We start from the raw sequence: 27,131 nt of genomic DNA on the forward strand, positions 1-27,131 counted from the left end.
AATATTTATCTTTCATAGGAACTCTACTGTAAGCTCCATAAGGACAAGACTGTATCATGTCTTGTTGACTGTTGTTTATTCCCATTACTGAGCATAGTGTTTGACACATAAATGCTATAAATTGTTTAATGAACAAAAAACAAAGTCCACACACAAAAAAAGTGAAACAGAATAGGATAATGGCAGGTGATAAAAGAGGATTATAGACCCTAGGTCCACCACTGTGTGTTAGGATAATTTATTAAGACTTTTTAAGAGTTGAAAGAAGAATGACATGGTATGATGGGAGAGAATAAGGTCTGCCCTCATGGACTATATAGTTCTGTTCTTAGAGTTTAAGAAAAGAGTAAAAAAGTATAGAAATGGATATGTTCCTCTCTTCTCTAATTTTGACTATACTTCCAAACCAATCTATTAATTGAATGTAGGATTAGAGTGAGGTTTGCATTTCCATAGGAAATAGGGGATGGATTAAATGATGAAGACTTTTCCAGTGCTTCTTTCCATGCCAAGTGGTGGCCTTAATTCAATCAATATCACTTTGAAGAGATAAATTTTTGCTCACTCAATTGAAGATAGAATATAGATTGAGGCATTCCATATGTCTGATGGACTGAGAAAGTTATTTGAAATTACTTTGGCACTAAAATTGTGTCTTTTTCTCTCATGGTTACTGAACTACTAGTGATACCCACACCGCTACCACCAGCACTGACAGTCTACCACCACCATAATAACAGAGATTACTCAGAGAATAAATAGTAGAAATGAGTTTAAAATCCAGGAGACTCCAAAACTCATGCTCCTCTGTTTCACAGTTGTTACAAAGTATGGTTTTTATCCTATAAGGAATGGGACAGTTATATTCCATTTGAGATCACTACTTTTAGGTAACTGCACAAGGATTAATCAGATCATTCCAAGGTTTTAGTGGTTTTAGTTCAAGGCTAAGCGGTAGAACACCTGAGTTCAGTTGCTGCTGACCTTGCCCTGATCCCTTGTTCATATCTTTTAAATGGAATTGTAGTTCATGAGAGTAAGTATGAATTACTAATGAATGTAGAGCATAAGGGAAAGTGGATTAGTGGATTAGCTCAGGAAAGAACTAAAGATTATTATTATGAGAGAACATTTTTACCATTATGCTTGATTTTGGATCAAGGTATCTTAAAACTTGGAAAGACCGTGGAAAATAAATGTAATTCTTTAAGACTACCATTTATGGTCAGAAGTTTTTTATGTAAGATAAGCAAGACAATACACTCAAGGACTCACTACATTTATTCATTTATTTTTTTAAAGATCTTTTCTGTTTATTCATGAGAGAGTGGCAGAGACATAGGCAGAGGGAGAAGCAGGCTCCTCACAAGGAGCCCGATGTGGGATTCAATCCCGCATTGGAATCACGCTGTGAGCCAAAGGCAGATGCTCAACTGCTGAGCCACCCAGGTGTCCCAGGACTAACTACATTTAATTGATATTTCAATTCCATTTTTTTTAAACCTATTCTATTAACTTTGTTGTAAACTACCTTTGGTAATATTCTTTTTCACTAAAACAATGTTCCTAAAATTGTTCTATCGTTCTTTATCAGTAATGATTCAATCTTTGCCAGAGACTATGGGGTCAGGGAACTAGAAATCTGAATCATATAGGGAGAAGGTAGATTTTTTTTTTAGCAGGTGATTGGTAACACTAATGGGAATAAGTAAAATTTTCAAGCTAGGTTGACCACATCAGATTTATTATTTGGCCATAGAAGAAGGCAGGTCATTAAATACTTTATAAAGTTAATCTTTTAATCTACTGTTTATCTTCACTTTTGCTTAATCATGAGAATGGGTAGGGTGTGGGCTTTATTTTTTGTCACTCCAATTTTATTAGGTTGTTTAATTTTAGTGAAATGGGAGTGTCCACTTCATTGTGTGTGATATTAGTGCCTCTGAGAGGTATACCCGCTATTAGCCACATCAGCTGTCAGTTTTTAATTTAGATGTAGCTACACAAGGTAATAGGATGCTTTGCTAAATATTCTGAACTAGTGTTTTCACACCTCCCTCCAACTCTAAAATACTAGACATAGGCTTTTAGTCTGTTATTTTCTGCAGTGGTGTCCCAGAGTAGTTTTGTAGCATTCCAATCATTGGTGTAATACGATAATTGACTTATCTCAGTCTGCTGTAACACAAGAGGTGGGTTGAGTGAGGGAGCAGGGTATAGTCTGTGATAAAACAAAACAAGAGGTATAAAGAAAGACATACTAAGAAGATTTGAAAGGCAGATCTTTTCATAAACACGATATTCCAATATGTTTTATTAACGTAGTCTGCCTTTAGTCTCAACCAGGGCTTGGCAAAGTGTGGCCCTCTGTGGCCAAATGTGGCCACACCCATCATTTGCATATTGCCTACAGCTGTTTTTTCACAACAATGGCAGAGTTGAGAGTGGTTGAGACAAAATACATGGCTGGCAAAGTCAAAAACATTTGCTATCTGACTCTACAGAAAAAGTTTGGTAAGCCCTGGCTAAAACTAATTTCTTATCCTATTTCTTATTTGGCAGACATTCATGAAATATAACAAGACTCTAAATTCAAACTCTTCAGCGAACAAAAAAATATTTGTTTTAAAGTTGTTGCAGTAGAGATTTAAAAAAAAATGACATGACCCTATGAGTCCCTAAATAAAAATTTCTGTACGGCAACTGAAACATTCTAAGGCTGTAACTTCTGATTATGTTGGTTTATTTCTTTGGAAAGAGATGAAAAAAAAGCATAAGCACATGTAATTACCAGTTTTTAGGGGCTTCCAAAATGTTAGCACTCTATTTTTTTTTTTTTTAAGATTTTATTTATTCATGAGAGACGGGAGGTGGGGGGCAGAGACACAGGCAGAAGGAGAAGCAGGCTCCATACTGGAAACCCAATGTGGGATTTGATCTTGGGTCTCCAGGATCACACCCTGGGCTGAAGGCGGCGCTAAACTACTGAGCCACCCAAATCTGCCCAAATCTTAGCATTCTAAATAGAGCACCAATATTGTTATTACCCATATGGGTGTAGTAGTGAAGGTCGAAGTAGAGTCAATAGCCTTGAGTTCAGTTTATTTTGCCCACATCAGACTAAAAGTTTCATATTGATTACGGATCTGCCAGGGTAATCAAAACTTATTGGATCACTAAGGAGTAAAATATGGTCAAAGACCAGCACTGTCAGAGCCAGGAAGCAGAGGTCAAAGTAACTGCTACCTCTGGGGATGTAATTTATTGTTAGTGCTTGCTAAAGTCATCCATATGATTTTAATAAATATTTCTAGTTGTTGTAAAAGCAAAACAAGTTGACTTTAGTCACTTACAGGATAACAGGTACTAATGCTTAGGAAAATAATTTACTTTCAAAATTTAGTATGTTGTGGTTAAATAGTTTTCAAATCAAAGTATTATTTCAGAAGAAATATCCTAATATCCAAAGCCAAATTCTCCTATTTCATACTTTTTGAAGAAAAGAGAAAATATTGACTGTTAAGAAAAGAAAAAATGGAGATTATTTCTGAAAACAAAACAATTTTGAGTTCAAATTCCCTGTCACACCTAGGGATTTTAATCCATAAGAAGTCTTTTCTATTTGTAGCTCCACTCACATAACTTAGAGATAACTGCAGGAGACCATCTTATGAAACGTAATGGAAATCGTAAGATTTGAAATGTAGATACATACATCAGGGTTTTAAAATTGGTTTCATTTGACACTATTTGCTTATCAAAAATACGTACTTTACTATCAAACTTAATTTTACCAAGAAGAATTAGTTGCCAAATTTATGTTCGAACTTCAGAATCCTCCCGTAGTCACCACTAATATGGTTACTCAACCGTCATTTGAGTAAGTAAAATGATATTTAGTTTAAGAATCTTACTTGGAGATTGCATACTCCACTTAGAATTTAGTGTTGAACTGTGTAAACTGCATATGGGTAGGATTATAGCTTAAATGTATTTATTCTCCAAATGTTTGTTTAACTGCCTAATCTGGTAACTATCACTGCTTAACAAACTACCCAAACATTTTCCAGCTTACAATAATCATTTCATTACGTTCATGGATTCTGTGGGTCAGGACAGGGCACAGCAAGATGGCTTGTCTTTGTTCCTCAGAGTCTAGGATTTTCCTTGAGAAGATGCGAAGGCTGTGGTGGTTTGATGGCTGGAGGCTGGGATCATCTGGAAGCCCCTTTATTCACGTGGCTGGAGCCTATGTTGGGAAGACTTGGAGACTAGAATTGGCAACTGGACTGCCTATAGGTGGCTTCTCCATGTGGTTGCTCCAAGTGGCTTGGCTTGGAGCCATAGATGGCAGCTTTAGGACAATTGGATTTCTTACATGTCAGCTCCAAGCTCCAAGCATGACTGCTGCAGCAAACAAAGTGATAGCTACATCATCTTTTACGACTAAGCCTTGGAAGCCATACAGCCTCACCTCCACTATGTTCTTTTGGTCAAGGAGTCCCAAACCCATCCAGATTCAAGGAGAGGACAATTAAGACTCTACCTCTATATAGTGGAGTGGTAGGGTCACATTGAAGAAGAGGTTGTGGGAATCAGAGATGTTGCTAAGACCCCCGGTGGGAAATACAATCTGCTACATGGCCAAAGAAGTGGGGACACAATTAGAAAATATAAGTGTTCAGTGAAATGTTAACTGAAATGTTTTTGTGATGTTTATTACAATTAGATATCTAAAAGTCATCTCAAACCTATTATTTCAAAACAGTAAGAGTACTGTTTTCCCTTCAAACAGAAAGAGTGATTTTTGTCTTCTTCAAATCTGGTCCTTCTTATATGTCTCCCTCATAGAAGACTTGGGAGTCATCCTTGATTTTTCTTGTTCTTTCAACTTTTCCATCTAATTTGTCTATTCCCCTCAGTTCTAGCTCCAAAATGCCCCTTAAATTCATTCACTTCTCTCCATCTTCAGTGCTCTTCCCTTAATACAAGTCATCAGTACCTCTCCACTCCATTCTCCGTTTCGTAGTAAGAATGAACTTCCCAATCCTAAATTTGGTTATGTGATACCCTTGTTTAGAACTCCTCAGTAGCTTCTGATTGCTCTTCTAGCATTTGATGTTAATTTGTTCCTGTGACCTACAAATCCCTGCAAGATCTGGTTCTTGCCTGTTTCGCTAAACCTTCTCTTATACCACTCTCTCCTTTTCTTTTCTTTTGGTTGCACTCTTTTGTTTCACTCTTTTGTTGAAGAACATCGATCTATCTTTGGTTCTTCAACCCCCAAGAGTTTTTGAACCTGCTGTTTCCTCTGCCCGGAGTGCTTTCCCTACAGCTTTCTGCAAGGCTAGCTCATTTAAAGTCAGCTGTTACCTCCTCAAGCCTTCTCTGACTAGCCAATCTAAAGTATTTCTATCTTGTTACTCTCTCCATTATCATGCTAATTTCTGTAATAGAACTTATTGTTCTGTATGTTGTTTACTTGTTTGTTACCTCTCTTTCTAACCAGAATTTGAGCTCCCTGAAGGCCTTATCTGTTTTGCACCCTTGTTTCTTCAGGACTTTGTTGAAACTTTTGTGTAATAGACATTTCATGTTTTGAATGAATAAATGAAAGATTGTTTAAAGCAAGGAGAAATTATATGTTTATGTCTAATTTCTCCTGAAAATGTACTTACAGCTAAAGCCCATGACTGAACATGAAAGATGATTTTTACATTAATAACCACAGAAAAATAAAAACTTACCTTTTTTTTTTTTTTGGTTCAATGTGACCCTTCAAGGTAGATCTTTCTATATTTGAGGTTGTAATTATCATTAACTAAACCTAAGCCTCATTTATTCATTCAGTTTTTAGTGAGAACCTCCTGTATGTATGGGATTACACTAGAGGAGGTGAAAAATGTAAAAGTGCATGACACATTTCCTATTTTCATATAGCTGACAATTTTGTGGGGGGAAAGGAGGAAAATAGACCAAAAGCCTCATTACATTGAGATGGTTCAAGTGACAGATAAGTGGCACTATCTAAATGCTACCAGTATGGAGGAGAAAGAGGTCTTCTGTGCTAAATGAATCAGAGAAGATAATATTGATTAAGTAGCATTTTAGCTGGATGTTTAAATATAAGTAGGCTTTCCATAGATGAAGAAGGAGATCAAAGAAAGATAGACATTCCTGGTAAAATAAATTGGCATGAGCTAGAAACCAGGACCAAGAAAACACAACTCGTATTTGGATAATGGTGAGAAGTCTGGGTTGTATGGAGCATCAAGCTGTGTGTGGGATCAGTAGCAAACATAGCTGGTTGAAACCAGGTCATGAAAGGCCACTAACTCCAACCTAAATAACTTGGACTTAATTCAACAGCCGATGAAGAACATTGAAAGAGAGTGTTTTTTATCGGTTAAGGGAAAGCAGGAACTTAATCAAAATAATCCTGTTTTGTGTGCAGTTTAGATTGAAAAAAGGGAGTGTGAAGAGGAAGGGTGTGGAAGTAAGGAGTCCAGACTTTTTCCCTCATGGACCAAAGACCTTGTAATTTCAACTTTTCCATGTATCTCCCTAGAGGTAGATTGAGGAAGCATGGTATAGTGGAAAGAGCAGGGGCTTACGTTTAGTTTCAGAACTCCAGCTCCATAACTGGTATTTGTATGATCTGAGGTGAATCACTTGACTTTTCTGACCTCTGTTTCCTTAATCGTGAAATAAGGATCATTTTTATCTTATCTTACAAGGTTTCCGTGAGGGTTAGGAAGTTCTTGACAAATGATAGCTATTGCTAATTATTGAATGCAGCATTGAATTTATTTGTTTACGGTCTTTTAGCATTTCACTGGACTACTTCCATTTGCCTTGATGAGTGGTCTGCACCAAAGGAAGAATGTGAAAGCAGTGTGTTAGGACAGCACCACTATACCTAGTATGTAATCTTTTCTTCAGTATTCTCTGAAAAATCACCTCCATCCACTTGATTACCCTGCTCTTTGTTCCAAATAGTAACTGCAGCATCAGCAGAAACTTTTGAAGAGTTGTTTCTCTAAATGGAATGTCCTTTACTCCCGCCAGGATAGACAAAGTGTTAAATAAGTGCTCAATACATATTGTATTTTAATTTAATCAAAGAAGCAGTAATAGCATCAGAGGGCCACTGGCTGGAGCAGAGAGATCTGTCTAGCACTCTTGCTTCTGATTTCTTCCATTTGCCTCTTATTCTTTAGGGTTTATTTTAATAACTTCCTTGGACTAAAATGTCAGGCTATTGGTTCCAAGGCATTACTAAACCTATGCAGAAATGTGAGTACCAAGAAATGATTTGGAGTTAGTTACCCTGGATCAAAGTTGCCAAAGTACTCACATGGCAAATTGAGAGGAAAGGAGTGTAGCTTTCAGTAATATGAAAATCACCTTTCTCTTCCAATTTCTGATTTACCATTACATATGCTAACACACATTTTCTGACACATTTTTGCTACATACAAATTTTTGAGTTTAAGCAAGTAAGAATTGCTGAAGGAAACATGTGACCTGTTTCTGTGTAATCCTGGATGAGATGCTGGTTTTTGGTAGAGAGATATAAGGTCTAAAATTTAACTTAAGGATGAAGACTGCTAGTAGCAGGCCCAGGTCCTAAATAACAAAACAACAATAACAGTATCAGAATACTAAGAAAAATATTTCCTTTCCCTACATATCTTAATATGAAAATCAAAATGTCAATGGGGAAAAGCATAAGCAAATACCATGGTTTATCGGTCCATGGAAGTTATTAGTGGCCTTCAAACATGTATGTTTGCATTTCTGTTGTGTGTCCTATAGGGATGATTGGAGATAGCACATATATGTGATTAAAGTTAAAAGAAAACACCACTGAAAATCTCATTTTCAATGGCTGTGATGAAAAAGTAGCCATGTTAAAAAAGAAAATAATACCAAAGTGTAGTGTCCTCAGCTTCCAAAAATTCTGGTTTTGGATAGCTGAGTTTTCAGAAGTATATCCAGGTGTTGGTATTAATATATACGTGCTGCTGTCAGATTTGGTTGGAATCGGAGCAGTAAATGGAATTCAGCTGTTACTCTGTGGGCATTTGCCCAACAGTTAGTTAACTCTTCCAGATTAGATGTTTAAGTTCACAGAGAAAGACAAACCCTCAATTCCAAACTTCCTCAAATTCTGAAGAAATCTGAAACAGTTGATATGTATGATAAGGTATGGGTTCTGATGTTCGTATTGTTTTTTTTTTTTTTTTTTTTTTTTTTTTGATATTGGATAATGCCACTGAGGGGGTTATTATGAAGACTGAATGAGTGAGTTCATTTATGTTAAATTATTAAAATAGTCCCTGGAGCATGGTAATGACTATGTGGGCATTGGCTATTTGTTTTAAATGATACTTTATTTTTAAAAATTTATTTATTTGACAGAGAGAGAGAGAGGAAGAGAGAGAGTCCAATCAGGGGAAGTGGCAGGCAGAGGGAGAGGGAGAAGCAGACTCCCTGCTGAGCAGGGAGCCCGTAGTGGGGCTTGATCATAGAACCCTAGGATCATGACCTGATCCCAGCACCCCAGGATCATGACCTGAGCTGAAAACAGATACTTAACTGACTGAGCAGGTGCTCCTAAAATAATACTTAATTTTAAAGCAATCTCTAAATGCAAAGTGGGGCTTGAATTTATAATCCAGATGAAGTCACATGCTCTACCAACTGAGCCAGCCAGGCACTCCAACATTGGCTATTCTGATCATAAGTATTAGTACTGTTAGTGGGGTAGTCAATATTTCCATTACCAGAAAGCAGAAGCTGTCAATATAGACCCTGTTCCATATGAATTTTCACCAGCAGCAGGGCAATTCTGGAATTGTGCTGAGATAAGAGGCCAGTAGCTATCAACTGGACTTAGAAAGATGGCACCAGGGCAGCCCTGGTGGTGCAGCGGTTTAGCTCCGTCTTCAGCCCAGGGTGGGATCCTGGAGTCCCAGGATCGAGTCCTGCATCAGGCTCCCTGCATGGAGCCTGCTTCTCCCTCTGCCTGTGTCTCTGCCTCTCTCTCACTCTGTATCTCTCATGAGTAAATAAAATAAAATCTTAAAAAAAAAAAAGAAAAGAAAGAAATATGGCACCAAATCCGGATCCTACCACTCCCCCTTTTTTTTCTGGCTAGAAACTTGTGTTAAAAATATGCCAAGATATTAGCAGTCTTCTCTGAAAGAGGATATTTCTCACTGCTGTTCTATTTTCCTCTATTTTACAAATTTTAAATAATGAAACTATATTAGTTTTATAATGGAAAAAAGCGACAGATTTTCAGTTTTGAAAACCACATAGCCATCATCAAAGGTGCAGCAAGATGCCCAATAAAATATTATTTTAGGATTTTTGTACTGATTTTATTTGCCCAGGTGCAAGAAAAGCAGAAATACCCTTTTGAAGATCTTTTTGTCCCATGACACTGATTTGAGGTGGGCAGTGAGCACAGTTGGCCCTCAACAGTATCTAATAACTATGAAGAGGCTCAGAGGCTCCAGCCCTGCCAATGGTTTGTAAGAATATCAACCTTATTGTTTATCAGAAGAGTTTCTGTGTAATTATGGTACTTATTCATATGGAGAAATAGCTCCAAGATGTAAATGGAATTATTTATGTATCTTAAATTCAAAAAAGAACAAAGGATACATTGAAAAGTCTTCCTGTGATCACATAATTTCCTTTCCTGGAGGCAAATAGTGTTTTCAATTGCTTATGTATCCTTCTGAGATATTTTATGCACATGCAGATAAATACATAGATGTAGTCTAAAAGTTCTTGTTTCAGAAGAATGATATCATAAGGAATATGTGGAATCTGAATTTATCTTAATGGAAATATATTGTGGTTGACTAAACCTCTCTAGTTTTAATGTTCCAGAATGAGTGGATGTAATCATTCTATGAATAATTACCGAGTTCCTACTATGTGCAAGGCAGCCTGCCAGGTGTTGTTTGTTGTGTCAAGTTGCCTTTAAAATTTTTCATATTTATGCATCTTGTCATTCTGATCTGTGTGCTCAGACATCGCCACGTTAGAGAGGCTTTCCCTAACATCACCTGAAAGTAGCTCTCTCTTGTCCTCTCATTGTGTTTTATTTCTTCTAACGCTAGGGTGATTCTAAATCTCCTTTTTGAGAGTAAGGGGGGATGGTGTTATTAAGACCCAGGGATTGGGGATCCCTGGGTGGCTCGGTGGTTTGGCTCCTGCCTTCGGCCCGGGGTGTGATCCTGGAGTCCTGGGGTTGAGTCCCACATCGGGCTCTCTGCATGGAGCCTGCTTTTCCCTCTGCCTATGTCTCTGTCTCTCTCTCTCTCTCTCTGTGTCCCTCATGAATAAATCATTAAAATCTTAAAAAAAAAAAAAAAAAGACCCAGGGATAACAGGGGTAAACTGGAATTGTGAACTGGGATGCTTGGCCCTCCTATTCATAGCATTTGCTACGTCATAGAGTTCTGTATTCTAAGGAAATGGAAATTTTCTTGTTATTTACTTATTTGTGAGCTCCATGAAGCAGGACTTCGGTCTGCTTGTTCTAGGAGTCCATCACCTAGAAGAGTCCTTGACACATAGTAAGTAGATTCTTAATAAATATTTGTGGATGAAACAGATGATCCCGTTATGCTCCGTGTTCTGTGTAGAACTGAGCACTCTTTGGTCAGCAGTGAGTAATTGAAAAGCCATAAAGCGCAAATTTTCTCAGAATATTTCCTCCCTTAAGATAGGGGCAAAAGGAGCCGACTTTTAAAATTCAGATTTTAATCTTGCAGCATTTCCTGTAAAGAAATCAGTCTGGCAAAGGTACACTTGAAGTGTCAACTCTTTTGTTACTTTCAAGGAGACTGAGGCGCTATGGCCTCCATGATAGGCCTGGTCTGGGGAACAGACCAGTGGGACAGGAATGGGCACGGCCCAGGTTGATGCAGTGGTGGGTTAATCTGTGGAAAACCTGTCCCCATGTAATGGAACAACTGTGTCCACGTGACTCAGTTAAGAGCAACTTCAGAGCAGCCTGCCATCTGGGCTTATTCATCCCCTGAGGAGGCGGGGAGGCCAGAGGGATACAAGGAAACAAGCACCTTTCTATGCCCGGGAGATGGCTGATGTGGACACACACATACACGCGCACACACACACACACACACACACACACACACACACACGAGCAGAATCCTTGGGGCCCCGAGTCCGTTCTGGCAGAGAAGCTTGACATAATTCTCTACTATCTTACCTAAAACCAGACCAATCTTTTCACTCAGGGGGTTATAGGTGTAGTAGCTTGATTTAAATTTTCCTTTCCAAATAGCGAGGCCTGTGTCCTATGTTATGCTACTCATGGGAGAATTTCTGTAGGAGGAAGAGGTTGGAACTCTGGCCTAGGGTTATTAGGCAGAGCTTTCATAATAAATGTGTCAATACCATTCCTGAAAGATTTGCATGTTTCTCTCACAAACATTCTCCAAATTTTATTAAAGAAAAATATTCTGGTGTCCTATTAGAATCATTATTATTATTTAAGAAAAAAAAATCTCAAGCCCCTTGATTTTACTGCTGAGGGAACTTAGGCCCAGAAAGATTGAAAACTTGCCTTCCTTGACATTAACAGAGGTAGGCTCCTGTTTTTAGAAGTCAGAACTTCTCCTAATATTTGACTTTAGGTTTGTGTTTTTAAAAATGACAGTTGGATACATTGAGAGTTTAGTAGTTTAAGCTACGAAGCAACATAGGACACGTGTTTAACCCAATAGAATTATTTTCCCTAGCTCATTCCATGTGGACAGCTTACAACAACCATGTGCACTTTTTTTCTTTCCTCATAGGAAAGGGGTGGTTATTTTTATACCTCAGATTTGAAGGAGGGAATATAGATTATAAATCTAGGTTGGCTGAATTTATTCAGGAATTTGTCAGATTGAATATGAAATTCCTAGAGTGTAAATGAAGCAAAAATGAGGCCTTTAAGTGATCTCTTTGTCTTTATCTATATCCATCTTCAGTTTCATCCCAGGCTGGTTCCTGGATGAGAAGAAAAAGTGGTTTTCTCTTTTGTTACTCTTACGTCATGAAGCAGTTGACGAAATTGATTACGGAGCGGAGCGGCAGTTTTAGTGACCATTCTATTGCAATGTTGTTTCATAACAAAACACCTGCAACTTAAAACAAACGTCAGCACAAAGAAAACTATTGTGTACAGCAAAATGTTTGTCAAACTTCTACCAATGAGCCCCGTATTTAAAAAGAACCTGATACTGAGAAATAATTCTGATTATTCTTTGAAGTTTGTAGTAGTAGGATATATCTGCTGCTGCCTTTGTGTTTAGGCCTCCGAATGAGATGTGTCTGATCATTCAATAGTAGCAGCACTCACCGATCTAACTATTATATTTGGAGGTCTCTTCATTATTCCATTTTATTAGAAAAAAAAAGAAGGTGAAAGATATCACTGACTGTTTATCCTGGAGTCATTAAAAATTATAGCAAGTGCTTTACAGATAACATTTGGTGATAATGCATCACTCTCCTTATTATATGAGGAAACTTAAATACGGAAAAAAATCTTTTTTAAATACAGAAATTTTTAAGTGCAAAAATACAGAGGTGTGGCTTGAGGAAACACTTTATGGCAATAATCCTGTCTGCACGTCACCTCTGCACCCTATTTACTTTGAATAGTTAACAAAGGGCCTACTGGTTGTATTAATTTACCACAGACAAGTTTCTTGTTTTAGAATCCAAGAGTGCCATGGTAATACATGACCCGGGGTGCCTGGACTGCCTGTGCCCCAACTTCATCTTCATTCTTGTTGGGCTTTATGCGGTCTGGAGGTTTCATCACCTGCTGCCACTAGATGGTGCTTGTCATTGAAACAAAGGTTCCTTCTCCCATCTTGCTGTTTTCTTTCTGTGCCTATTAGGACCTTGGCTGATATGAAAGAAACTTGATGGATAAGCTAAGTAGTGCGAGGATATTCTAGAAGGTCATTTCGTACAAAGAGGTATTGACTAAAAAATAAATCATTATCAGTAAAGATCACTTATGCCGTTTTTAAAATTCCATTAATTTTTCTGTTCATTCTCTTTGTCACCAAGCTGTGAGAACCCCAAAACAAAAAGAACAAATAAATCTTTCTCTGGGCTCATGGGAATCAAGGGACATAACTCAAGTTTTATGATAGGTGAAAGAAAGATCTCAGGATTCATTGTCCTCACCCAGAATAGCAATAGCAAAGGTGACCACATGCAGAGTTAACAAGAAAAGTTAATCAATGACCTTTTAAAGGAAAAACACATGTATCTCAATTACTGGACAATAATCAATAGGAAAGGAAATGGAACATGCTCTTTTAATTGTGGGATAGCAAACATCAAGTAATGAGAATGATAACAAAGGTTGTTGGCTCTTTGCCAGAGATAACTCTTTTTCTCATTAATTTCAGGCGCACACAAAACCTCAGTGCTCTAATTACCCCCTGCCTCTCGCCCCACACACCAATTTTATACCCCTTTCAGGGTGAAATTGTGCCAATCTCAATAGTGAAATGCTTCCAGGGGTTACCTTGGTTTGTGTGAAGGATGATTTAATATATTTGCAGCAGAAGTTTAGAAAACGTAAGTTTCTTGCACTTTTCCTTTCCCAAACGTCCACCAACGCTGACCATTCATGGCTGGTTCACGATTATAATGCGAAATTGCCAGCTATGTTGAAATACATAATCCACAGTGTGAAAAACTGCTGAACAGCAGCGTCAAATTCTTAATACAAAAGTGGCTTCCCTTTGCTTGTGAGCTCACTTTGGGGTTGCTGATTCTTGCTAACTGTGTGCTCAGGGATTGAAAGTCAATTTTAACGTCAGTCTAAAAACAAAATGTGACTATGTAGGCACAAGTGTTAAGGTTAATTCCCCCCCCCCCGCCCCCTCAATCTTCGGTTTTGAATTTCCCATGTCACTGCAGTGGGTTATGTAGAATATGTGAACATATATGCGAGACGGATGTAACCAGAGCTGGACACACGACATTAGTACCTTTTAATCAGACAACATACAACTTTGGGTGGTTCCTGGCACCTTCTGATCACTGATTGAGGATTTTAAATATATGCCTTTTTTTTTTTTTTTTCTTCCTTCTTTAAATACCTGCTTTCTAAGCACTGGTGAGGTACAGTGGGCCTCTTCCAGTTTTAAGCACTAGAAGGAGAAGCCTCTGTCCCTGTTATTTTCCCTCCCCCGGAGGTCTTATTAGGTATTGCCTGGTATTGGAGAGGGATCTGGAACCGGGAGCAGGTAGTCTCCCGGTATGGGAAGTTATTCTTCTTGAGTATTATGTGTTTTGGTGGCGACTGCTGAACGTGCAGTTTAGTCAGTGACTTCACACGTATTACACATATAATGCGTAATAACGGGAAACTCCTATCCGCCTGCAGCGTACACGTTGTGGCTCAGGTGCATCAAGCGGCTGCCCTAGCAGCTCCCCGAGCACTGCGGGGGCCTGTGCTGGGCCCCTTGATCTCTTCGCGGTTTACTCAAGTGCTGGTGCTAATGGGGCTGGGTCACGATCCATCCATCATCGGGATTGTCTGCTTAGCAAAGGGTGCTCCAGCCTCGGTAATCAGGCTTAGGAGCAGAGTAGACACAAAGCCCCCCTTGGACGGCTCGAGGGGTCGTGCGGGTGCCCGGGAGCCCGAGGACGGCGGACGAGCTGGGGGCCCCGGGGCAAGGCCGGGGTCGGGCTCCCCGCAGACCCGCGCGCGGAAGGTGACCCGCGGCCGTGCGCCGTGGCCCGTGCCCAGGTCCGCCGGGGAGCCTCGCCAGGGGCCTGGGCCGGGAGGGCGGGGGCGCGCGGTGCCTGGGGGGGCTGGGGGGGCCTGGGGGGGCCGTCCCCGCGGGGCTGCGGTGCACCGGGCGGGGCGGGGGCGGGGCCCTGGGGCGGGGGCGGGGCGCGGGGGCGGGGCGCGGGGGCGGCCCCGGGCCCAGGCCCAGGCCCAGGCCCAGGCCCAGGCCCCTCCCCCCGGCGGGCCTCCCGGGCGCCTGACGCCGAGCCGAGCCGGGCCGGGCCGGGGCGGCGGGGCCGGGCGGCGCGCGCGAGGGCAGGGCCGGGGGCCGGCCGAGGCCACGCGCGGCTTTAAATATGGGTCGCGGGCTCGCTCGGCGCACAGCCTCCCGCGGCCGCCGGCCCCGACCCCGCCGCCCCGTCCCCGTCCCCGCTGGCTCCCGAGGGGCTCCCGAGGGCCGCCCGGCCGGCCCCGCCGCTGCAGCGCTGGTCCCTGGCGGGGGCAGCGGAGCCCCGGGGCTCCCCGCGCACAGGCCGGAGCTGCGGGGCGCAGAGTAGCGTGGACGCCGCCCCCCCCCGCACCCCGCCCCGCGGCCGTCGGCAGCCGGTCCCGCTCGCTCCGAGGACCCTCCCGCCCCGGCGCGCGCCCCGTCCTCGGCCCCGACGCCCCGGCGCGCGCAGACACCCGGCGGCAAAGTTGTGGCCCGCGCCCCGCTCGCCCCGCGCGCCCCGGCCCCGCGCCCCCCGCGCCCCCCGCGCCCCGCGCCCCCCGCGCCCCCCGCGCCCCCCGCGCCCCGGCCCGCGCCTGCGAGCGCTCTGCGGGCGTCCAGCCTCGGGCCCCCGCGGCCGCCGCAGCCCAACACCCCGCCGTCAAACTGGAGGAGCGACGGAAGGCGGACCCCGGGAGGTGAGCGCCGGCCGGGCGGCGGGGGGGGCGGCCCCGAGGGCGCTCCGGGAGGCGGAGACGGGCCCGCGGCGGGCGGGCATCCCGGGCCGGGCGCCGCAGGGGAAGGGCCGCCGCCGGCCCCGGCGTGTGCAGCAGCCGCTGGGGGAGCCGCTGGGGGAGCCGCTGGGGGAGCCGCTGGGGCAGCCGCTGGGGCAGCCGCTGGGGGAGCCGCGCCGTGCAGCCCGCAGCGCCCGCAGGCGGCGTCGGCCCCGGCGCAGGGACACGCGTGGACGCGGGGCGGCCGGGCACCTGCCGCACGACGCCCGCAGGCCCGGGGGGGGGGGGGACGAGCGGGTGAGGCAGGCGCAGTCCCCGCAGGCGGCGCGCACAGTCGCTCGGGCTCGGACGGGTTTGCAAGGGGGCGGCCGAGGTCAAGCCGGGGTTCCCTTGGCCCGCGGCGGCGGAGCTGTTCCCCGGGTACCCGCCGGGCGCCGAGCGCGTCGTGGCCAGGACAGGTGACTTCTGTCCTCCTAAGTGCACTGTGCCCAGCCTTTGCCAGCCCCTTGATAGCGCCCCCCTCCCCCCCCCCCGAGAAAGGCAGCAGTTGGGAACCACATCTGCAAACCGCAGCAAGCCCTGCAAGGGGAGAAAAAAGTTCCCTAAGAACAAAAGAACAACGACGACAACAGCAGAAAACAAACAAAACCCACAACAAACCCTGAACTTGACCTGAAAGATGGAGAGGAAGCCACTCCATCCCGGTTCAAGCACCGCAAAGCACCCCCCACCCCTCCCCAGCTCCTTGGGAGAGTTTTGCTTTCCATCCCTCCTCCCCTCTCTCGGCCCTACCTTCTCGGCAGGATCCCCCCCCCCCCCCCCAGCTCTTTTCAGCGTTGAGGATGAGGAGCATGAGGAGCTCTTACCCCTCTGCCCGGCCTCCTTCACCTCCTCTCCTGCTCCCCTTCAGTGTTGGAGGAAGTTGCTCCTGATGGGAAATAGCGAACTGAACGCTACTAACACACGTTGTCTTAAATCCGGGAGTAGCTCCTTTCCTGAGGGACACCGCATTTGTGCAGGACCCCCCCCCCCCACACTTTTTGTTTTTTCTTGCATCTGGGACTTGGACTTAAGCTATTTCCCGAGTGAAAGTGTACATTGCCCATTAGGGTTTATCTTTTTTATTTTTATTTTTTTTTCATTTTGATTTGAATAGCTTTTTCAGTGCGGTTAAACCGGTAATCAGTAGCGTCTTAAAACCAACCTAATGTGTTTGGGAAGGTATCCAAGAGCTCTGCTTCCATCCGTCACATTAGCATTTAAATAATTCTCATCATCCTAGCACTTAGATCGAGGTTATTAGCACAACTTCATTCAGAGCAAGCGCGTCTGCTTATTTTCCTGTACTTTTAATAACAGGAAAAAACTTTTACTTTCATTTTAAAGTTAAATATAGGGATAGGAATCTGTTCTCTTTCTATGAAATCGGGAAATGGAATTGTTTTGACTTCATCTCAGAGTCTCTGGGAAGATGACACAAGGACTCCCACATGCAGGAGCAGAAAGAGGAGAGTAGTCCTCTTCAGAGCTGGGGAGGGAGGCATGGGGCATCCTTAAGACTGGGAGTGGGAGGGATAAGATTGGATATTTGGATAGTTCCAGGCCTGTCTGCCTTTGAGAAAAAAGGAAACTAAGCAGCCCCTCTCCCCCAGAGTGTTTTCACAATGAGGTGTTTAGTGTCATTTAATGTGTTGAGGTTATCTGGAGACTTAGGAACTAACAGGTAAGGCACCTCAGCCGACGAGATGGATGGGATGTGCTCTGTTTGTAATGATGTATCTTTCAGTTTAGTTTCTCAGCAGAAAATCACTTTAAGTGTTTGTAGTGTTACCATTTTAATCTTTTAAAGGGTTAGGATAAATTTGGAGTTGACAGTAATGTGTGAAAAGAATACAGGCAATCATTTAGAGAGAAAAAAAAAAAAACATGTGATAGAACTCGGGTGCCCTTTGGGACAACTTCCAGTGTGGTCTGATGGTGATTTCATTTTTCACAGAGCCCTGGCAAGTGCAATTTTGAGGTTCTGATAACAAAAACGACAGCCTGGCCGTAGCTTGCATCGTAAAGAAAAACCCAACACTTAAGGAAAGGAAATGCACGTTAGAGGGTGACTCGTGCAGATGATCAGGAATCTGCTTGCCTCTGAGGGCGCTGCAGTCCGCGAGGATGCGGGATGCTCGGGTTGAGGGTTGAGGGAGGGCGCCCTGGGGGAGCTCCCTGCTCCTCTCGGGAGGTGCGGCCGCGGACCTCATCTGCCCCGGCCTTGGAGGTTTCTTGTGTTCCACTTGTAACAGCAGGCGTACGGTTTATGGTCAGGGCTGATAGCAAGATTGGGAGTGGGGAGAAAGAACTGAGAAGAGAATCTAATGACGGTGAAAGTTTCACTGTACTTCTTCCTTGATTGCTAAGTGGAAAGAACCAGGGTACATGATCTGATGCGACAAAGCGAAGCTCTAAGCAGAACACGTGTCTCAGTTCTTACTGTCGGTGCAGTTTCTGGGGCCAACCTCTGATTTATGAGACGTATGCCTTTTGGGGGAGTCATTTAGCAAAATGGAGAGTGTACAAACATCCAGGAAGTTAGCAAGACTTTAACAATTGAGGTCTTGCTATCTTCAGGATTTTTTTTTTTTTTTCCGTAATGCCGGAAATTTAAGGGATGGGAAAATAACTTCTCTTTCATATAAGGTCAGGGGTAAGTTGTATTCCAAATGTATTTTGCCTTTCTCCTGATTGCTCTACATTGATATGTTTGAGTCACAGAGTAGAAAATATGCTTACCGTCCCTCTAACATAAAGATGATATTTTATATGCCTGTGGTGCATGCCTTAGAAATTTTTCCAGCAGTGGAGATGGATTTTCCTAACCTACCCTTTTACTCATTTCGTTTGTATGATGTGTACACACACACACACACGCACACAAATGTGCACATACACACACATACTACTCTTGTAGAGATGGCTGATTTTATTTTACCTAAAGCCGTATTTATGACTGTCATAATGATTTTGTGACAATGACTTTGTTACATTTCTCTAGTCTCGGCAGTACAATGGCATGTCAAACAAGGCATCAAAAGGATGGGCAGCTCTAAATGGTGATGGATTTATTTACCTGGTGTGGCAAAGAAGAGAGAAAGTTTTGCTTTTCCAGACTTTTCATGATGTTCATAATCTTATTCCTTATTGATCTTACTTGCTTTTGAATTAAGTTTTATATTCAAAAAAGATGATTGTATGTAGAAATAGGCATGGTGACTCCATATACATATGCAGTTGTTTTCATAAGCCAAAATCTCATCTTGTTCTTCTTCCCTGCAAATTAAGTATATGTAAAGGATTGTTATACTCGTTGAAAAAAGGAGGAAACTAGGCACAGAGAAGTTTGTATTTCTTTTTCTTTCTTTCTTTCTTTCTTTCTTTCTTTCTTTCTTTCTTTCTTTCTTTCTTTCTTTCTTCTTTCTTTCTTTCTTTCTTCTTTCTTCTTTCTTTTTCTTCTCTTCTTTTTCTTTCTTTTCCTCCCCCCTTTTCTCTCTCTCTCTCTCTCTCCCTCTCTCTCTCTCTCTGTCTTTTAGTATGATTTCTTAAACTAAAAGAAAAATTATTGGTGGAGGTGGGGAATGAACCTTTTTGAACTAATGATACCTATGTATTGAATGAGTGTCATCAAATGAATGAATGTTACTTTAGTCATAGCTGAAGATACTAAAGCAGAGAAATGTTTTTCTTGGTTTGAAGGGATGGTTCTGGTCCTTGTTAAATGATTCTGCTCTGCAGCAGTGCCCATGTGCCTCAACTTTATTTCTTGTCCATTGGTGCCAGGGGGCATTTCATTAGTGAAGAATGTTCTGTTTGTGTGGAGCATTTTTAGTTCCAGTTTTTAAGAGTTAACTTTTGTTTTTCATGGAGAGTAACGCAAAAAGGAGTTATGTGCAATTAGGATGTTAAAAGAAATAAATAACCACCAACAGATATTTTGGGATTATTGTGTAGAAAAAGGCTTATCCTCAGTTTAACTTGAATTTTTGTCTTAGAATGCTTAAGACAGTTTTATTTATTTATTTATTTATTTATTTATTTATTTATTTATTTATTTATTTGCTTAAGACAGTTTTAAACAAAACTTGTAGTGGTATACTTTTGGGGGAGTTTAAAAATCAAAATTAATAAAAATACATAATGAGAAAGGAATATATTGTCTTTTAGAACTGACGGAATGTTCTCTGAGTAATACAACTAGAAAAGTTCTTCATGATGTCTTGTATAAGAAGTCATGGTTTCTTTTATTCTTTTTGGAAGTGTATTCATTGATAGATCACGTCCTTTATATTATTTGCAAATAAGTAAACTTGTGGGATCTGGCCTTTTGCCTTAGTTAGTTCCAGCTTTGGCCTGGAGACTAGTATTCAAGATAGGGTCTGGTAACAACTTCATCTATTTGGAACCCCTATATTTGGCATATTCTTCAGAAAAAAAAAAAGCCTCTCAGCAGGCAAAATAAAGGGTTACAGAAAGACATACATTGAAGAGGATTCACTTTACTCATAGGAGATCCCTCTTATTTTACTCTTAATTCACAGACAGTCCTAACATGACTGGTTATAGCATTTCTAATCCCACAGCAAACACTGAATTACACAGGAAAAGACAGGACTGGTCTGATTTTGGCAGCTATGTGGCTAACGTTGAAAAGTGCCGGGGGGGAAAAAGTGCCAGGGGTAGTAAAGGAAGAGTTAGACCAAGTACTAAAAGCAGATGTAAGAATTCTAGCAAACACAGTGGTAAGGACTATATTAGGTGTTTCCAAATAGGTCACTTTATACTCTCTTCTCCCTCCCTCCCTATATTTTTCTTCCTTTCTTTTTGCTCTCCTACCTGCCCCCGCTTCCTATCTTATCTAGGTATCTATGTATATATGTATCTATCTATCTGATGTTTTGCATTCCAGCTATATCACCTATTAATTGTGTAATCTTGAGTAAATCAAAGTACTGCTCTTTTTTTAAAAAAATATTTTATTTATTTGACAGTGCATGCACAAGCAGGAGTGGGAGAGGCAGAGAGAGAGGGAGAAGCAGGTTCTTCACAGAGCAGGGAGCCAGCCCCATGTGGGGCTCCATTCCAGGACTATGGGATCATGACCTGAGTTGAAGGTAGATGCTTAGCTGACTTGAGATATAAAATGTGTAGAGAAAGTGTGCATGTCATTGAGATATAAGCGAGTGGTTTGGTGATTTATCTAAATAAATACACTAAGGCCAAGATATAGACCATTGTCAGCAACTGGAAGTCCCCTATCTCTCCCGCAAGTCATTATTTCCACATTATTTCCAGTAATTATTTCCATTATTTCCAAGAGATAACTTCTCTCCTGGCTTCTGAGACTATAGGCTATTTTTATCTATTATTGAACTTTCTTTTTTTTTTTTTTTCTTTTCAAAGATTTTGTTTATTCATAGAGACACAGAGAGAGAGAGACAGAGACAGAGACACAGGCAGAGAGAGAAGCAGGCAGGCTCCATACAGGAAGCCTGACCTGGGATTCGATCCCAGGTCTCCAGGATCACACCCCAGGCTGCAGGCGGCGCTAAACCGCTGGGCCACCGGGTTTGCCCTGAACTTTCTACCAGAATATATGTTGTGTATCCTTGTATCTGACTTCTTTTGCTCAGCACTGTGTTTGTGAGATTCATTAATGTTTTGTGTGTAGCAGCACTTTATTGTTATTGTTCTGCAGTATTCTGCTTTATGAGAATGCCACACTTTAGTTAGGATTTTGGTCTTGATGGGTATTTGGCTAGTTTCTCATTTTTGGCTATAATCAATAGTGCTGTTATGAACATTATTACATGTCTTTTGGTAATCATGTGGGGATACTAGATAGTGCCTTCTTTCAAAAGTGGTACCGATTCATACTCCTACTTGCATCTTATAAGTGTTTTGGCTTTTCCACATCCTTACAAACCACTGGTATTATCTTTTTTATTTTAATCATTTAGGTAGATGTATAGTTGTATCCCATTTGTGGTTTCAATTTGCATTTCCCCAGGTATCTTTTGTTCCTTTTCATATGTTTATTGGCCACAGTCTTCTGTGAAGTACTCGTCGTTCAGGTTTTTTGCTCATGAATTTTTTGTCCAGTATGTTATCCCAAGTAAGAAAGATTTTAGTATCTGGGAAGTAAACTTTTTTTTTAATTTGTTTAAAAAACTCCGATAACCATGCACACTTATTCACTGGTGTTTCCATATAATAAGTAAGATAATGGGTGAAGTTATTAAGAACACTTTGAACTTGTAAACATCACAGACTGGATCTGTGAAACCCTGTCCTTAAAAAAAAAAGCACCAACTTTAACACGACACTCACAAACATGCAGAACTTGTCTTCAGGGCTTAACATAAAAGTAAAGAATTTTGCAATTTAGAATTGCCCAGTGACCAAGAGAGATATGCATTTGGAAGATACGGGTTAAAGACCCAGCTCTCTTACTTGCTGGTTATTTGATTTGGGGAGTTAAAAAAAAAATCATCTTTCTTTCTGTTTTCATTATTAAGCCGATTGTAAAACCTAGCTCACAGAGGTGTTAGGAAGGAGGAAGGGAGTGATTGTTATGCAACCTTGTTCAGAATTGTAAATGACTATACATATGTTAGTTATTATTGTTGTTGTTGTGTTCTACAACATTCCTTATTCTTGCATTGAATTGTGCCAGCACTGAGAACGGTTCCTGACATATTAATAAATGGTTGTTGGCTGAATGAATGAACAACACTTAAGTGTCTTTTTTGAGCTGTTCCTCTGAGTGATCCAAACTCAGAAAACATTTTTTTCTCTTGGATTTTTACTTTTTATTGCTAAAGTTGAATTGGGAACAGAGTTTATTAAACATCAGCTTGAAAAATTGAGTCTAATAGCCAGCAGTTTGAGATCACCCGTTTCACTGCATCGCTCATATCAACTTTATGCCCCAAGTAACACACACAGGACCTGGAGAACCCTTGAAAATGATTACAGTGCTCTTCACCTCATGGGTGATCCCCGAAAGCTTACACATTGAATATTTTTAGCCTCTATAATTAGAATGCTGGCCAACGATTTCCAGATTTAAAATATTGTCATGGCGTCTCTAGTGCTGATACCTTGGAAACCATATTTCATGAAAAATTGAATGTTTAAGGATGAGTAATAGCTGCAAACTAGGGCTTGTAGAGAGCCTTTTCAGCTTAATATGGATAAGGCATTTCCCATATATGTTGATTATAATGTCAAAAGCAAACTTCTAGAGTAAACCTTATAAACATTTGTGTAAAGCAACAATTGAAAGGTCTGATTCTCCAGGACTGTTTGACTTTGACCTCGACTTTCTTTATGTGAAAAGGGGTTTAGGCCAAATATTTGTTTCTAAATTACATATAACTAAACTTTGTATGATTTTTGTTTTCGAGAGTTATAAGACAAATAATAGGAGGTATCCCCTTGCAAAATCAGGCCTGCCGCAGAAGGAACTTGGATTTTGATGTGGAAATCTAATTAATTTTTTTAACCCACAGACTGATTTTCCTTTCCTTTTATTTGATGGGTTTTGCTGTTGTTGTTTTTCTTTTGAGAGCCAGTGGTGGTCTTGATTGATTGGCTTTTATCGTTTAAATATAACGGTTTTGCTGTCCTCAGAGTACTGAGTATATACCGTAGTACCTCAGAATAAAATAAGTCAGTCTGCATTTTTGAGGATGTTTACTTTTTAGGTAGCATCTCTCATATATGCTTAACCCAAATGTGGTTGCTTTCGCGTGCTTCAGCGGAACATGGAATCATCTGGTATAGTAGACAGCTTTTGTTTTCTGTTGCAGACAAAATGCTATGGAAAATTGAAATAAATACGAAGGGTAATTATGGTGAGCCTTGTTAAACTACTGTTTTAAAAACGGTGAATTTCAGAAAACATCCTCTGTTCTGGGTGCTTTCATTCCTGTGAGAAGTTAAAGTGGGTCGTTATAAAACAAAAGCATCCAGGCCTGTCTGGGGATTGCTGTGTTAAATGCTGGAAGCAAGGCTCCTCCCTTTGGTCTCTACTCGGCCCTGGAGACTTTCAAAAAACATTGGTGCTAGGATTGGATTGAGGGAAGAACAACTATTTAAGGAATAGGATCATGACAATAATACCTAGACCGTGGGCCTGGGATTAGCTCTTCCATCTCTCCCGCTCTTCAGCTTGGAAATGTTGCCTCAGTGGCCCTAGGACAATCTATAACGCCTTGAATACAAACCAGGTTTTCGTAGCTGCTCCCTAGGATGATCACGAATGAAGTTCTGAAGGGCACGAGCTGGTGAACCGCGTTTGCCGGGAGTGAGGACTCGGTGGGTTCCTCAGTCCACGAGAGGGTTGAGTGGACCTCGAGTGCTGATGCTGCCCTCGGGGAGCCTCCCTCGAGGCCTCAGGGTTCCATCTCTGCAGCTGCGGGGAGGCCTCCCAGGAGAGCCGCCTTCGTTCCTTTGACCTCCAGAGGCCGCGGAGGCCTTAGGAATGTGCGGTGAGAGCTCGCCCTGTCAGCAGAGGAGGGCCTCGTGGTAGGAGATGCCGAGGTCCGGAGCACAGTCGCCCTCGGAACACTGCTGCGCCTGAACATCAAGCAGAAGCACAGGGCTCACCCGCTTGCACTTTTTACAAGTTGAGCTCCTCCACCAGGGAAAAGAGAGAAGGCCCTGTCTTCAAAGAGTTAGATAAATGGGATCAGATAATTTCCCCTGAAAAATACATTAAGAAACGGAACAAAACACTCATCTAGAGACATCAGAAGAAAATATGGTTCAGGCACTCACAGGTTTTTAGTGTGCAAACTTTAGGCCCTGAGCTCTGCATTTTCACCACTTTATTGCTCGCGGCTCTGCACGGCCCTTTCTATCACTGTGGTCCTACACTGCATGCTTCCTCGCTGTGGCATGTGTGGCGGAGCATCTTTGGTGGCTCTTGCAGTGGCTAGCATATTTTATAGAGAAAATCCTTATTTAGTGGAATGATAGTCACTTAAAAACTCTGGATAAATCCGAGATGCCCAGTCATTATACCCAGCTTCATTTGAACTCTATTTTGTCTAGAGGTATTTCTCCAGTGTAGTAACTCTGATTGCTGCTGTCTAGTCTCTCAAATATTTCCTGTGGAATTTGTCATAAAGTTTGAAATCCAGTACTTTGGGGATGTGTGTGTGAAACTTTGTTTTTAGGGTCTGTGATGTGTTATATAGTTCCTTGGAAAACTTAACTAACTTTTCTATATAGATAGAACTATATGTCATCTGTTCTCTGAATTGGACACAATTTTATTGACTATTTTTCTTGAGATTAAAAGTGAGTTGTTATTGGTGAGGATGTGGAGAAAGGGGAACCCTCTTGCACTCTTGGTAGGAATGCAAACTGGTGCAGCCACTCTGGACAACATGTGGAGATTCCTCAAAAAGTTAAAAATAGAACTATCCTGTGACACAGTACCCAAAGAATCCAAAAATACTGATTTAAAGGGATACATGCACCCCAGTATTTAAAGCAGCATTTTTTACAGTAGCCAAATTATGGGAATAGCCCAAATGCCTATTGACAGATGAATGGATAAAGAAGATGTGGTATAAATATATATACACACTGGAATATTACTCAGCCATCAAAAAGAATGAAATAAAACAAAACAAAACAAAAGAATGAAATCTTGCCATTTGCAATGACATGGATGGATGGAGCCAGAGACTATTATGCTAAGTGAAATAAGTCAGAGAAAGACAAATACCATATGATTTCACTCTTATGTGGAATTTAAGAAACAAAACAAATGAGTGAAAGGGGGAAAAAAAAAGAGAGAGGCAAACCTAGAAACCAAACTCTTAACTCTAGAGAACAAACTGATGGTCACCAGTGGGAAGTGGGTGAGTGGATGGGTGAAATATGTGATGGGGTTTAAGGAGTGCACTTATGATGAGCACCAGGTCTCCTATGGAGGTGTTGAGTCACTATATTGTACACCGGAAACTAATATTACACTGTATGTTAACTAACTGGAATTTAAATAAAAATTAAATAAGAGTGAGTTGCTAGTCCTTATTTTTTTAAATTTTGAAATAATTACAGGCTCACAGAAAGCTGCAAAACTGTAGTACAGTTTTCACACAGCCTTCCCCCAACTTTCCCCAATGAGTATTGCTTTTAAGGTTTTAAAAAGACATTTACCTAAAAAGATTTATGAGGAGTTGCGATTTTTATGCCTTCTCTGAATAATATATAGTAAGAAAAAAAAAAAAGACTATGTAGTAGGTATTGTAAAAAATCCAGAATTAGACACATCTGGTGTTTTCTGGGTTACAGTTAGAAAGATGCTCCTGTGGTAGACAAGGGAGAAGAGTCATTTATTCGTTTATTCACTTCTGTGAATTATGTGTTTGCCTCATTTTTTAATGTTCATTGTATTTAACTGGGAAGTTTTGAGTCCAGATATTCTCAGAAAATCTCTAAAAGATATAAATGAGGGCTATAGAAATCTTTTATGGGATGCCTGGGTGTCTCAGTGGTTGAGCATCTGCCTTTGGCTTGGGTTGTAATCCCAGGGTCCTGGGATTGAGTCCCACATCGGGCTCCCTGTAGTGAGCCTGCTTCTCCCTCTGCCTACGTCTCTGCCTCTCTGTCTATGTCTCTCATTGATAAGTAAATAAATCTTAAAAAAAAGAAAAGAAATCTTTTATGGTACTCTTATTAGGATACCATGATAATAACTGGATTTTATGTAAAAGTGAGAGGATATCATTGTACTAGCTATCTCTATGTTAGGTGTATCCCTTATACTATACATGCCTTACAATGTATGCAAATGCACAACAAATTGAGACATTTTAGAAGAGATGTTTTATTTATTATATATACATTATAATATTTCCAGTGAAATGTCAATATGTTTCACTGTTCTTTACATTGATAAATATTACATTTGAATACATTTTTAAGTTCAGTTATCACATCTTCATAGGTATCTTCTAATGCTGTAAGTTTATGTTCATCCATGTGTCTGAACCTTATGCTGTATTACCTAGAATGTTCCCTCAGAGGTAGGTCTTACACCTTGAGACAGACATACCTGCAAAGGTCTAGAGAAATGCACTGCATATCATGGGAATACAGGCTCTCCCAGAGGACAGACAGAAGTTGGTCTGAATGCTTATAATCTTCAGTAGTGAGGTCTGAAAGGAGCTCTCACAGCCTAATGTTATGAACACTGTACTCCAAATCCAAGAACATCAGAAGTAGGAGGACCATTTACAACTCTAAGAAATAAGTTTAGCATGAATCAGTTTAAATTTATGTCATGGGTAATGACTGTGAACAGTGTTTCACTCCACAAGAAAATGGC

The 27,131-nt window shown here is 41.5% G+C and overlaps 1 protein-coding gene and 1 pseudogene across 1 annotated transcript in view; one reads left to right on the plus strand and one right to left on the minus strand.

Moving 5' to 3' along the window:
• LOC112652153 (splicing factor 3B subunit 4-like) overlaps window positions 1-27,131 on the minus strand; it is a 71,304-nt pseudogene that overhangs the window by 30,026 nt on the left and 14,147 nt on the right.
• SLC4A4 (solute carrier family 4 member 4) overlaps window positions 15,582-27,131 on the plus strand; it is a 343,745-nt gene continuing 332,195 nt past the window's right edge. Inside the window, exon 1 of the mRNA XM_025435827.3 lies at window positions 15,582-15,703. The gene's annotated coding sequence lies outside the window, so the exon portion shown is untranslated. The remainder of the gene's footprint in view (window positions 15,704-27,131) is intronic.

This window comes from Canis lupus, chromosome 13 (assembly GCF_003254725.2).
Source record: "Canis lupus dingo isolate Sandy chromosome 13, ASM325472v2, whole genome shotgun sequence".
Lineage (NCBI taxonomy): Eukaryota > Metazoa > Chordata > Mammalia > Carnivora > Canidae > Canis > Canis lupus.